The 14,292-nt window shown below is 44.8% G+C and overlaps 1 protein-coding gene across 1 annotated transcript in view; it reads left to right on the forward strand.

Annotated features, from left to right (window-relative positions):
- The first annotated feature begins 157 nt into the window (after positions 1 to 157).
- Positions 158 to 14,292, forward strand: part of GNG12 (G protein subunit gamma 12) — a 51,316-nt gene continuing 37,181 nt past the window's right edge. Inside the window, exons 1-2 of the mRNA XM_077333385.1 lie at positions 158 to 360; positions 12,346 to 12,459. The gene's annotated coding sequence lies outside the window, so the exon portion shown is untranslated. The remainder of the gene's footprint in view (positions 361 to 12,345; positions 12,460 to 14,292) is intronic.

Raw genomic sequence — 14,292 nt, forward strand, 5'->3', positions numbered from 1 at the left:
CACCCCGCGCAGTCGGCCTGTGATTCAGGCGCAAAACCCGCCCTCCCAGGTCCTGGCGAGGCGAGGCGAGGCCTGCGCGGGGGAGGGAAGACCGCGCTCCGGATCGGCTTCAGAGGCACTGAGGCGCTGGGCGGGCGAAGCGAGCTCGGTCCTGGCCCAGGAAGCGGCGTCGCCCTCCCCGCCCGGGGCCAGGCGGAGCCAACAGCGGCAGCAGCAGGAGGAGGAGGAGGAGGGTGAGAGGTCGGCCCGCTCCGGTCGCCCTTAGAGACGGAGGAGTCCCGAGTTGAGAGGGCGGCGGCGGCCGAAGCGGGGACGACGGAAGCCCACGAAGGAGTTCTCGGCGCCCGCCTGGCCCGGACGGTGAGTGGGACGGCCCAGCGCCGAAGCAGCGCCCTAGGCCCGCGGGCGGGTCTCCGGGAGAGGAAGGAACGGCTCTTCCTCCTCCTCCTCGCCCCAGCGCTGGCCCGCCCCCGCCGCTGCGATGGCGCCCGCGGAACGGCCATCGCCCCTCAGGAGCTGCCCCCCCCCCCGAGAGGAGTGAGGCGTGGCTGCCCCGGCGGGCACCTCTGGGGCCAGGCCCGTGTGAGCTTGGAAGGGGAAGGGGGCTCTCTTAGGAAACGGGTCTAGCCGAGCCCAGCAGTGGTGTTCGTGCCTGAGTGTCAGCAGGGAGAATGCCAGGCTGGGTTAGGGGGCAGCGAGTTAAGGGCGCGGTGTGAGGTTGCCGCCAGACGTCCCTACTTGCCTGGAAGAATCGGCTCCTTTGCAGCACGAGGTCTGGCGCAATGATGTGCCCACATTCATCAAACCAGAGGACCGAAAACTAGTGCAGCCTTGTGGGAATTGAAGAAAAAGCACCAAGTTAAAGGCCTCGCATATTCCAGTGCAGGGTAGTTTGTTGACAGCGTCTTTAAAATCTGGATGTGTTATCTCATGCAGTAGGGTAGGGTACTGCAGGGTGTTCTCCCGTGTCCAAGAGGTAAATGCTAAAGAAGGGCTTTTGCTTGTGATGAGAGGAATGGCAGGAACAGCTCCCAGGGAGGTGATGAGTGCCCCCCCCCCATTGGCAGTCTTCAAGCAGTGGCTGCACAAACCCTTGTCAGGGATGCTTTAGGCTGATTTTGCATTGAGCAGGGGGTTGGACCAGATGCCCCTTCCAACTCTCTGTTGCTGTCCCATATGGCATGCCAAGCATGTAGTAAATGGAAGCCACCTACCTCAGATGATACTAGTAGTAACTGCTTTTATGCCATAATATATGGTGATGCTGATTATTCCCTCAACATCAATTGTATGGCTTAAGTGTTTATTTTCTTTGGTGCCTGGTGGATGATCTATAGTGCTGGCTTGGGACATCCTCTCCCCATGAACTTACTATTGCTGGTGATTGTGACTGGAAGTGAGTAAATGCCCTGCATTCTATGTACTGTAGAGCAGTGATCGTGGATGAAGAGCCACTAAAGATTTCTGGTCAGTACAATGGTGTGGGATGCTTAAGTCTTCTATTGTAAGAATACCAGAATTTGTTAGTGACAGCAAGGACCTGTTACAGATATATTGGAAGAGAACAATCCTAAACACAGAGGATGCAGTGAGGTTTTTTTAACTTTTGGTTTCTTCTGCAACAATTTGTGTTTAACTTTTTCCAGATTCTTGTCTGAAAGAGAACCCGATAAAACTTATCTTGATGCTATTACAAGTTCTTTCTTCTTTTGTGAAGGAAGTAATTGTTCTACTTAAAGGTAATATGACCATAGGCTGTGAACTACAGAACAATGCTAAGCTTTCAAGAGCTGATGATTGCATTTTTGACCAAAAAGAGCAGAATGTCTGAACAGACTGCAAGTTTTGACATAGTTCACTAGATAGCCATATTTTACTGTTGCCACTAATGCCACTTCCCCTTTCCTGAGTCTGCTAACAAATTCAGATGGAGAAAGAGAAGGATGTCTCTTGCAGTGCGGTGAGTTCTGAAGCAGGCAGAATCATCTCACACAACTTCTTCCTTATCTGAAGCTCAGTCCCATAAGAGATATTCCCCCTTTCCTTTCTTGACATTGGAATGGGAAGGAGAGATAGATGATATTGTATTTCTTTTTTCATGTTCAGTGCAATATGCGGGTCTTCTCCCTTCTCCAGAGTGTAAGAGAAGAGAGTGATTTCTCACATTGCACTGAGCCTTCACTGCTGGCAAGTGGCTTTATGGAAGCTTGATGATGGGTGAGCCAGTCACAAGAAAAATGACAGGAGAATGCAAGAAGTAAGTTGTTGAACATGTTCTGTCATGCTTAATGTTAGGCTGGTTTGCTATGGTAATAAAACACCAGAGTAAAATCTTGCAGAGTTGGATTAAACTTTCTAATCTCTCTTGTTTTGCTCTGCATATTAGCCATTTCAGACCAACATTTTCTTGTTACTCTTAAGCCCAAAATATTTTGATTCATTCACCTTTGCTTTGTAAAGCTATAATTGTAAGGTCTTCTTGATTTTTACAGGTCTTTCAGCTGGCATGTAAATGTCTTCTTTCTAGAATTTGTAGGGTTTGTAGGGTTTTTTCAAGTTCATCTGAAACAAAAGTATTCATGAAATAAAGATGAGTGAGTTAAAGGTGTAATTGTTTTTCTTTACCAAATATTGTGTTGGTTTTTTTGCAAAACTCTTCTAGTAACATAATTTTGCCAAAAACGTTTTAGTTTTGAACTAATGCTAGAATAAGGTCTTTGTCCTAATAACATATTTATTTATTTAAACAACATTTCCATGTTATTTTTAAAGTCTTGCATGACTAGAAATGTTTTGATAATGTTCAGTGCACTTATTTTTCTATAATGAAAAAATGTTTTATTTTTGTTTGATTTCCATGTGATGCATCTATATGAGTGACATTTTGGATACCATAAGTTTAGTACTAGTGCCATCACTGGGGTGACAAAAATCAGTTGGAGGTGGTGTTATTTGAGCAAGTCCTTGTCCAGAAGTTTAACCCTATTGTATAATTTGAGAGGAAATTAGCCTTATATGGATAAGACTGATGCCACATCAGGATTTGAAAAATCCATATACAGATGTGTATTATGGAGGTAAAAACCTTTTGGGCTTTCTCCACATTTCCCCCCAAAAAATGGGACTTAACATTTTTGTTTCATTTTGAATTATTTGGAGCTAGGAGGCTTCCCTGTTGTACACCTTTAGCGCAGAGTATTCATATGACTTTTTTGGGGGTGGGGGTTGTAAAGCAGATTAGGGGCATGAAACACCTTGAAAAAAGCATTAATTAATTTCAAGACACTCAAGTTTTAGTCTTAGATTTCCAATTGTCCTAATCCAGTATTAGCAGCATATTTTATTTTTATTGCTGGGGCAGAAATCTTGATGTTTTTCAAAAATAAATTAGGAATAGTCAGGCATAGAAGCTTTGCTTGTATTTACTATTTTTATGAGTTGCACAAATGCTTTCACACTTAAATACTTTAATTAAAAGTGCACGACCCCCTCAACAATTAGATCAGTGTAACAAACAACAGAATATGTTCCTGGTATGTTTTAACATTCTTGCTGCCTTATTTTACATAGCACAAAGGGTTTATAAAATCTTTATTTATTCAGTAATTGCCTAGTATATTCATATATCTTTTCATTTGTCAGTATTAGAAAATGCAATTCCCCACCCTTCTTAATAGGTCTAATGAAATAATTAGTTAATTAGTACTCTGTTGACTTCTGCGTTTTTAAAAACTGTCTGGAAAGACTAGCTATCATAACTGATACCCTATTTGGGGTGGAAGGAATCTAACTGTTTTTCAGTAGTTTAGTGGAGCACTTGAATTTTAGGAAAATCCAATATTCCCATGATAGAAACTTTAGATTGAGGAAATATTTCTGGATGTCTCACAACTGAATAGCAACAGTACAGTTATTGTGCAAGGAACGTAATCCGGAAATGCCTAACGTTAGTGTTGGCATTTTGATTGAAATCAAAGCTTTAGAAGTTCAGGGTGTCCTGAGAATAAAACCAAATTCAAAGTAATACCTAGATAAGTGTTTCTATATTACCATACATACACTAGGTCTCATTCCCCAACCTAAGTGTGTTTGCCAAGATAGTTCAGATGATTATTCACAAATTGGAGCACCATTAAAGATGCCTGATCTTACAGTGAATAGGCTACCCGTTACAAGTAACTTGATGGTATATAATGCCATGATGAAATACGAAGTTTAACAGGTAGTGTTTAATGTTTGTTACTTTAAAGTTTTTGCAGATTAATTCTGTATTGGCATAGCAAGAAGTCTTGCCATTGGTCCATCTTTTGTCTCTTCTATTGGCTGTGGCCTTACAAGATATCAGGAAGATAAAGGAGAATTGAATAATTACTGTCCTGTCTCAAATAAGATGTTCTTGAGCAAAGTGATTGAGTGGTCACTGGCCAATAGGGTTGTGCGCTTCGGCTGCCGAAGCCACCCACTAGGTAGCGGTGCGCAACCCAGTGAACGCATGCAGGGACAGAGCTCTGTGCTGACTAGTGCACTGGCGCCCCTCCCCCCTGCGTCATGATGAATGGCTGCTTCGACGGCCAAAGCGCATAACCCTACTGGCCAACTTTAGAAATTCTTGAATGAATCAAGTTGTTTAGGTATATTCCAGTCTGGTTTCAGGCCTGGGTATGGGACTGAAACAGCTTTGGTTGCCTGGTGGGTGGCTTGCAATGGGAGATGGAATGGGGGAGTGTGACCCTGTTGATTCTATTGCACATCGTGTGGTTTTCAATACCATCAACTATGAAATCACCTTTTAAGACTGAGATTTAGGAGGAGCTGTTCTGAGGTCCTACCTTGAAGGGTAGGTTTCATAGTGTGGTGCTGGGGAAAGCTGCTCTGCAGTTTGGTCTGTGGGATTCCCCAAGATGCCATCTTGTCCCCCATATTTTTTAATGTATTTGCTAAACCATTACATGAGGTCATCTGGTCTGAGTTGCTGCCAACATGTGGATGGCACTCAGCTCTTTCTTGCACTACCAGCAGACCCCAGGAAACTGATCAGGTTTCTGGAGGCAGTTTTGGAATTGATGAGGATTAATAAAATGCAACATAATTGTGAAAATGGAGGTGTTACTGGTGGGGGTAGGTTTGATCCAGAAAATCCGTTATCTTTTGTTCTGAATGTGGTTGTAATCAAGGAGTAGGTTTATAGCTTGGGAGTGCTCCTGGTCAAGGCCTCATGTTGGATAAACAAGTGGCAGCAGTGGCCACAGTCTCCTTTTAACAGTTTCCACCTGTGAACCAGTTGTAGTCCTTCCTGGGCAGAAAAGATCTTGTCACTATGGTGCATGCCCTGGTAACATCTAGATTAGATTACTATATGTGCTCTGCATGGGTTGCTCTGGAAAACTGTCCAATAGCTACAGTTGGTACAGAATACTGTAGCCAGAATGCTGACTGCAATGTGTCATAGGGATCATATTACTCCAGTCTTGTTGAAGAAGAAGAGTTGGTTCTTATATGCCACATTTATCTACCCGAAGGAGGCTCAAAGCGGCTTACAGTCACCTTCCCTTTCCTCCCCCTACCACAGACACCCTGTGAGGTGGGTGAGGCTGAGAGAGCCCTGATATCACTGCTCAGTCTTATCAGCGCCATAGCAAGCCCAAGGTCACCCAGCTGGCTGCATGTGGAGTACAGAATCGAACCCGGCATGCCAGATTAGAATTCCGCACTCCTAACCACTACACCAAACTGGCTTTCCAGTTTGTTCCATCTACAATGGCTTCCTATTTGTTTTTGGGCTCAAATCAGGGCACTGGTATTGACCTTTAAAGCCTTGTATGAACTGAAACCAGAATACCTTAATGACTACCTCTTCCACATGAACCTACCCATATACTCCAGTCATCTTCAGAGGCTCTGCTTCAATTACTGTCACTATCTGAAGTTAGATGGATGGCAGCCTGTGAAAGTTGTGGCACCTTCTCAGTTATGGCACCGAAATGATGGAATTCCCTCTCCAAGGAGAGTTGTTTCCTTCTCTTGGTGCAATGTGCGAGAAGGTGAAGGCTTTTTGATGTGGAAGCCTCTATAGCCAGAGCCTGGGGAGGGGGGGGACTGCAAAGGAAGTGTTCAGAGAAGTGGCATGGCATTCCTCACCTGCCGTGTTGGAGCAGCAGAGCAATGCCCACTCAGGAGGAGGAGAATTTCAGCCTTGATGGTTGACTCTGCCAAGCATGGCTGGAGCCTCCTTCGCTGTCCCACCCCAGCTATGAGGCTGGAAGGCAGACCGACCTTGACCAGTGAGCCCCGCAAAGAGGATGAAAAGGACACTGTGACAGTACATAAAATAATTAAAATCACTTTTTTTCTATTTTCATATTTTCCCCTTAATCCACAAAGCCATAAGCCATCATTTCATTTTTGTTTGCATCACATAAAAAGTCCATAAAAGGTTTCTAATTAGCTAAAAACACTGCAGTTGGCTTTTCTTTATTTAAATCAGTAGGTTGGGCCATTTTAGCCAGTTATACCATCTTTTTCAACCATTCTTCAATCGCAGGTTATATGAAACTTTTCCACCTTTGAACATATAACAGTCATACTGCTGTAGTAAGATGGAGAACCAAAGTTCTTTTAAAAAAAAGAAAATTCCCATTAATCCTAAAAGAAATTTCTTTAGTTTTATTTGTAGCTGTCTTTAATATATTCTGGATTAAGGTACATATTTGTATCCAAGATTTTTTGTCCTCTTACATGACCACCAAAGATGAAAAAATGCCCCTTCCATTCACTTCATGTTGTTCACATTTCCAACAAGTCTTAGGCAGTGATGCCTGTTAGGCATTTTCCAGCATATGAAAGGCTTATAGGTTGGAAAAATATGGTTCCCAGTACTTAATATTTAGTTGGGCTACTGAACTACAGAAGGAAAACATGCACTCTTATATGTTTGTTGTATTTCTTTGCATTCACTTTCTAAGATTTGTAAAAATCTGCAGCATAAGCACATTTGACTTTCTCTGGTGTGTTTTATTTTCGCTTTTAGAATTAGAAGATTATACTTCCAGTTGCTGTTTTTTGTCTTTGTGTTGCCCTGAGCCTTTGGGGAGGGAGGCATATAAATGTGAAAAATAAATAAGTAATTGGCATTTTGAAGTTGTTTGCAACATGTAAAAAATAGTTTTTGCCTCCAGAGAACACAAATAAGGTGCTCATGTGAGTTGTTGCTGAAACACTATCTCTTGTGAGCAAAAAAGACAGGTATTGTCAGTTAGGTGCTTAACCACCCTTCCATTTCAGGATCTGCTCTTGCTAAACAAGGGTTGCAACATTTAACAGAAAGAGACTATGCAAGGACTTACTTTCCTAATTGCTAGTCATTTTTACAACAAAGCTGGAAAATGCTGTGGATGTTAATTTATCTTCCTAAGATTTTCTCTTCCTAAGATTTTTCGCTTTCCTGATGGAATAGAGCAGAATGTGTTGAGATTCAAGGGTAAATATAAACTTGGGGGGAAATCCCAGTAGATTTGGCCAAATGCAAATAAGCAAATATGAATTATTTTTTCTAATCACATGGGCAAGGACTAGTTTGCCTTGCTGTATACCACAAAATGTTGGGAATATTGATGAATAGCAAGGGAAAAACTTCCACAGTTGTCTTATTATAATTTGAGATCTATATTTGCTCTAGATTACATCCATAACTCATATTTACACTGAGATTTACAATAAGAGCATGTCCACTTTATACTTATTTATATGTTAGGGCTGGCAATCCAGCCAGTGGCACAGCGCAGACAGGTAGAATTACCTACTGGTAATTTGGGGGAATTTTAACATCCTTGCCAAGACCATCTAGAAAAGCTCAGGAGTACATAAACTTTAGGAGAAACAGTAAATCCCAACGCACCCCCCAAAACCACCCCACTCACAGAAACCAAAAGAATAGTTTGGAAGAAGTGAAGGCAAAAGGAAAAAAAAATAAGAGTCCCTCACTCAAACCCTGGCTGTCCTACAAGCTGCCATAGCAAGCAAGCTTCAGCTTGGAGGGGGCTTGCAGAAGCAATGTAACGATTGGCTGGCTGGAGCAGGCTTTTATTTCAATTACCGTATATACCCACGTATAAGCCGTGGAGCACTTTTTCAGTGTGAATACTGTGCTGAAAAACTCAGCTTATACACAAGTATATACAGTAAGTGGTCCACTTTCTGAAAAGTGATAGATCTGAGTGGCTTCTTGAGAGCTCTGGAGTATTTCATGGCTGACTTTGCAGTTGCATCCCTGTTCACACTTTACAGCCTATTCTGTTGTAGTGATGGTAGCAAAGAAGGCTTACACTATTCCATCAACACACTGCCATGTAGTTTTAGCCACAGTGGTTCATAGTTCCTGTAGTAGTGCAGTCAAAGCTCTTCTGGGATGGAGATGACCCCTATAAAAGTTGCCTCATTCATTATACTGCAGCTTCCTGCTTTTCTAGGCATGATGAATCAATGGGGACAGAGCAGTATTGAAGGAACACTCCGGCTGAACTTTGGATCGGTCAACGCTTGACAATTTTACTGAGGCTTGGGGGGGTAGTCTACACCTCTCCTCTTGACCACTGCCCTAACGCTCTCTGACTCTGGTCGATATGGTAACGTTTAAACATCCCTTTTTGCCTTTTGCCTAAGGTGACCAGATTTTAAGATTGGTAGAGAGGAACACCATTGACTGGGGAGTTGCCAACCTCCAGGCAGGGCCTGGAGTTCAGGAATCACCACTCAAGCCTGCCCAGCTTGGAGACACCGGGGGTTGCCAACCTCCAGGTGCGACCTGGAGTTCTGGAATCACCAATCAAGCCTTGCACAGCTTGGAGACCAAGGGCTGCCCTGGAGGCCAAACTGTCACTCACTGCCAGTGAGAAAAGTCCTTACCCCCCGTTCCCGCGATCGCTTGGTGACCATCAGCAACGAACACTTCTTCAGATACCTGCTTGCACAAGGAAGCTTACACATTGAATACAAATTTGTGGGTCTTAAAAGTGCCACCAGACTCAAACTTTGTTCCAGTGACCAGTGCATTATGACTCTGAAAGGCATCCGCCCCAAGAACTACTCGGATAGTCAGGGGCAGTAAAAGGGGCATATAGAAGTCCCCCTCCCCTCTCTCCCCTGCCGCCTTCTTTAAAAGACCTGAAACTTTGTATTGCAGCACGAGGGGCAAGTTTTCCCAAGGGCCATTGCCTTCGCTGCCTGAGCCCCTGCTTTACTTGCTTTCCTGCTGGCACCCCTGACTTCCCGCTGGGGTGACGTTGCCAGCAGCACCTGCACAGTGCCATGCCGAGTGGGAGCCCCAGTCATGGCAGCAGCCGGAGAGTACCAAAGGTGAGCCGACAGCAGAGTGGCAGGGTAGCCCCCGAGGCAGCAGCCGGGGAGGAGGATGAGGAGAAGTCATGGCCCAGTACTGATTGATCTACGGACCAGTCCCGGTCTGCGGACCGGGGGTTGTGGACCACGGGGCTAGATCACTCATTAGACCCTGTGAGGGTGGCAAAGAGGTTCCTTTTGTACCACTGTTGCATCTACATAGTGCTTGCAGTGATACTCTTCTGATTCGTAATTAGCACTATATAAAACCCACAATCAAATTTATATTCTTTTTTAAATTGAAAACTCCTTCAAATCCCCTTCAAAAACAGCTTAACTGAGCCCTAGTTGCTGTGTGGCACTGGGGGATATTGGTGAAGCTCAACACCTTATGGTAGTGATCCCCAACCTGTGGGCAGCGGACCACATGTGGTCCGTTGACTAATTGGAGGTGGGCCGCAAAGGACACCTTCTCCCCCCCCCCCAGCCCTTTACTTCATCCCCCCCGGCCCTTTACAACACACTTTGGGTGTCATTGTCTCCCATTACTCCCAGATGGGACTATCTCGTTGCAGAGAAACAAGCTCAGGGTTCCCATTGATTTGTCATTGTCATGAGTTAAAATTTCCATGAAAATAAAATGTTCCTTATGTTCATTGTTGTGGCATGTTTGTATCTTATTTTGAAGGGATGTTTAAACATTACCATAGCGATCAGAGAGCGTTAGGGCAGTGGTTGAGAGTAGAGGAGTACACTACCCCCCCCCCCCCACCGGGCCTCAATAAAATTGTCAAGCGTTGAGTGGTCCCCGGTGATAAAAAGGTTGGGGACCACTGCCTTATGGTACAATTCTGTGCAGAAAATCAGTAAGTACAGTGTGAAAAATGTTCTTATCAGTCTCATAAAGAAAAAACATCCCATGTGCCATTGAAATGAAGTGTTAGGAAGGTAGCCAAGTGTATAAATTCTTACAACAAGCTGAATATACAAAGGTACCTAAAACAGAGATCATTCGTGATATACTGGTACTCCATGTCTTCTTCACAGTTGTGGGAGGGAACAGGAACACCACTGAAGAAGGGCAGCCCTTGGTCCAGAGGCTTTGGTTGTAAGCCAGTCACAGTATAGGCTTCAGGCTGCAGAGACAGGAAAACTCATGTGTTTGAGACCCCCTTCTCTTGCTTTCAATGTTTTCTTTGGGGATGTGACATTAGCATCTGTTTCTTGCAATTTCTATCTATCCAGATGGCTGCCTTATTACTGACTTGCCAGGTTGGTTTAACTTGGATTCTCTAGTTCAGCCTTTTCCAACTTTTTGACTGTGGAGGATCCCCTGAAATAAATTTTCAGACTTTGAGGACCCAGGGAAGTGACATCAGCTGGCTACACCTTCCTGCCATGCACCCAAAAGTGAAATAACCACCCACACCCTTTACCCTCCTTTTCCCTCTTCCCCAGCCTTTGTTACTACAATGGTGGCTCTGCTTCATGGAAGAAGGGCAGTAGCTTAGATGACACCCCCATTCCATGTCGCAATCAACTCCCCCCCCCCCCGATTTATATACCCATGGCCTGCCCTTCGGGTGGAGGTGGCCAGTTCCCTAACTTGTGATCAAGTCCATTAAGGTAGGAGGGAAGCCTGTTTGGGAAGCCTGCTCTAGTTTGTTTTTTTTGGTCTTGCAACAGTATTCCTTGCTTAAGTTTTTTTTTGCTGTTGGACTTGCCACATTGGCCTGTGGTTCTGCTGGGATTCTTTGGTTTGATACAGGTTCTGTTGGGTTTGCTGGTTTTATTTGCATTTTGGAAGCTTTTGGCTGACTTTGTGTGTGGTTGACTTTTTTTGGTTGACTTTGTGTGCGGTTTTTGGATGGCCCTCCTCTCCCTTCTCCTCAGCGGGAGGACCCTACTAGTAAGCAGGGATGTTGGGGCTGGCAATCCAGACGTAGTGCCTGTGAGGGTGGCTGGCCCTCCTCCCCTGTGGTCTCCCATGGCAAAAGGGAAACAGAGTGGCTCTGACAGTGAGTACTGCTGCCAGAGCTGGTGCTTCACTGGCAGTGTCTGAGAGGGTGACCTGCCCTCCCTCCCCCACTCTCCATCATGCCTTAATGTCTTACTGTGAAGTGAGGCCGCAGAGTGGGGCTAGCTCTTTTCCTGTCCTGCCAAGTGACCAGAAGTGGCAGAGAACAGAAATTGGGTGGCAGGGAAGACTTGCAATTGGCCTTCAGTGGGGGAGTGCCCTCTCCTTAATGGGTCCACATCCCCCACTGAGGGCCAGTTGGGGTGAGTTTTAGCTGGTATGTCACTGGGACACAACCTGGGTAGTAAAAGATGGAAGATAACCTACCCTTCTCCAAAGGCTCAGGACAGGTAACAACTAGATATGGTTTGTAGCTTTAGTTTTCCATTCAGACATTAGAAATGCTTCAGTTTGTTGTGATGTCTTTATTCTGGGGACTTCAAAAATGGTTGTCCCACTGCACTATGATTCTAAACCAAGCTCAAACAAGCTGAGAATCCTGGTTACTAGCAGTGAAACGAACTTCAGTTTGTTATGGTGCTTGAATAAACTGGACCTGAGCTCATCATAAACATGTTAAAGTAAAGCCATACAATTAGGGGTGATAGTGTAAAATATTCATGTATAAAATTCCAATGAATAAAACATTAAATGAAAAGAGGTTAGTCTTAATTACTGTGCTCTCAACCCCTTTCCCTGTTCTACCGGAAACAGACTCATTTGCAGTTGGTGGTGAGGTTGTTCCAGTTTTGTTTGTTCTCCTAGCTTTATTAACACTCTTCATACAAATGATTTTCATTTCATACAAATATTTCATACAAATATTTTCATTACACTATCAAATGATCAAAGATAAGGGAATAGTCAATGCTTTATTACCCTCTGTAGTGTTTGTTCGTGTTGACGAAAAATCTAAGCTCTCTTGTTCAAAGATCACTGTGTCCTTTCTCTGTATTGCTCCAGCTGAACCCAGTATGGTTTCATTTTCCCTGCAGATTTGCCAAAGGCCAAGTACAACAATTGTAGCAGAACAAGACTTGGAAGTCAGATCACCTGATTCCCAGTTGGTGCTGTAACTGCAAGACTGTTCCTGTCCGTCATACCAGAAGGTAAACATTATGACAGAGAAGAGCCCTTGTTTGCAATTCCAGCCATTACATATGTCTTTCTAGTTAATTCAATAAAATAAAATCAGAGTCCAGTGGCACCTTTAAGACCAACAAAGATTTATTCAAGGCATGAGCTTTCGAGTGCAAACACTCTTCTTCAGACACTTGAAAGCTCACACCTTGAATAAATTTTTGTTGGTCTTTTTGTTTTGTTGTGCTGCTTCAGACCAGCATAGCTACCCACTGGAATCTAGTTAATTCAATAGTTTTGCATTCTGGGATGCAGAACATACCCTCACCCCAACATATCAGCATAATTAGCCAGTGATATAGGAGGCAGCCAAGTAACTCTCTGTAGATTTGAGGCCTACTACACAGGCTTGTGCAGATAAAACTGGATGCTGTTGCAGAGGTTCTTTTGCCTCCTGGTTCATCTGCACAACAACCCTGTACAGTAGGCCTCAGTCGCACAGAAGAAATACACATGGCCTGGCTGCTTCTTCCCTCTAGCAGTGAGGCCGGCCAGATAAGTATTTTAAGTGAGAAGGGGCTTTTCTGTCAGCCAATGGTTTGTCAAAATGGGAAAGTTCCCCCCCTCAAAATGAAATCACAAATACCCCCACAGACTCCTCTGCGTTGCTTTCGGAAACGCCTCCCTCACCTCAGTCAGGGGCTATTAGAGGCTCCTTCACCGCAGGCCTGAAGGGAGGGGGGAGGGAGAACACTCACTAGCCACCTGCCATCTCCATCAGTGGTCTGAGGCAAAGTGAGGGAAGTTGTTGGACATGACAGTTAGGCCTGTGCAGCCCTTTCTACCCAGGGAGCTGATCTTCATACTCTGCAGGTGAACTGTAATTCCGGGAGCTTTCCAGGCCCCACCTGGAGTGTGGCTACCGCTTGGTTGGAAATATTCCTGGAGGCATGCAGGTGGGACTTCAAAATTGTACAATGCCTCAGAGTCTGGCCTTCAAAGTAGCCATTTTTGCCTGCCGAGCTGATCATTATAACCTAGAGATGTGCAGCGATCTAGAGATGATGGTAGAGGCTTGCAGACTGAGGTTGGGGTGGAGTGGTGCGGGTGTGTCCCTCCGGGGCTTTGGCCAGCCCTTACCAGCTACTGTTAGTATTCTGGGGGAGCAGACAGACAGACAGGCCAGCATCCGTCCTGCAATCAGTGCAGGAAAGTGCAGGAAGATCTAAATATATAATATTTTCAGGCTGAAACTGTAAATAGTGAACAAGTAAATGGCTGTGAACGAAAATGACTTTTTTCAAGCTTGGCTAGTAAGTAAAAAAAAAACAGTACTTGCCAGGAAAGTCCTATGAACTCAAATGCATAAGTGGCCCAAAATTTCAAGTGGAGTTAGCTTTACAGGAAAGTGGACAGTGAGACTTTGGGGGAAACTAGGTGATCCACTTTTATTAGGCAATGACTTGGCCTTGCAGACAACAACAGAGACTGCAGTTGCCAGCAGTACGCCTCAGGCTTCAGAAGGGCAGACATCACCAGCCAAGCAACCAAGGGGTGTCTGGGGCCACATGCATTCCTTTTGAAGGGGAGAGAGTTTTCCCTTCAGCTTAACTTCCTGGACATGAGCTGTACTTCCAGGGAATTCTCAGATCCCACCTGGAGACTGGCATCCCTAAACCTCAGTGGGATACAATGCTAAACAGTCACCCCTCCAAGGTAGCCATTTTTGCCAGTGAGCTGATCTTTATAGTCTGGAGATGAGCAGCAATTCCAGGAGATCTCCAGGCCCCACCTGGAGATTGGCTGTTCCTGGTCTGAACATATTTCTTAAAGTCTGGAAGTGGGGCCTCAAAAGTGTGTAA

The sequence above is a fragment of the Paroedura picta genome, chromosome 4 (genome assembly GCF_049243985.1).
Source record: "Paroedura picta isolate Pp20150507F chromosome 4, Ppicta_v3.0, whole genome shotgun sequence".
Taxonomy (NCBI): Eukaryota; Metazoa; Chordata; class Lepidosauria; order Squamata; family Gekkonidae; genus Paroedura; species Paroedura picta.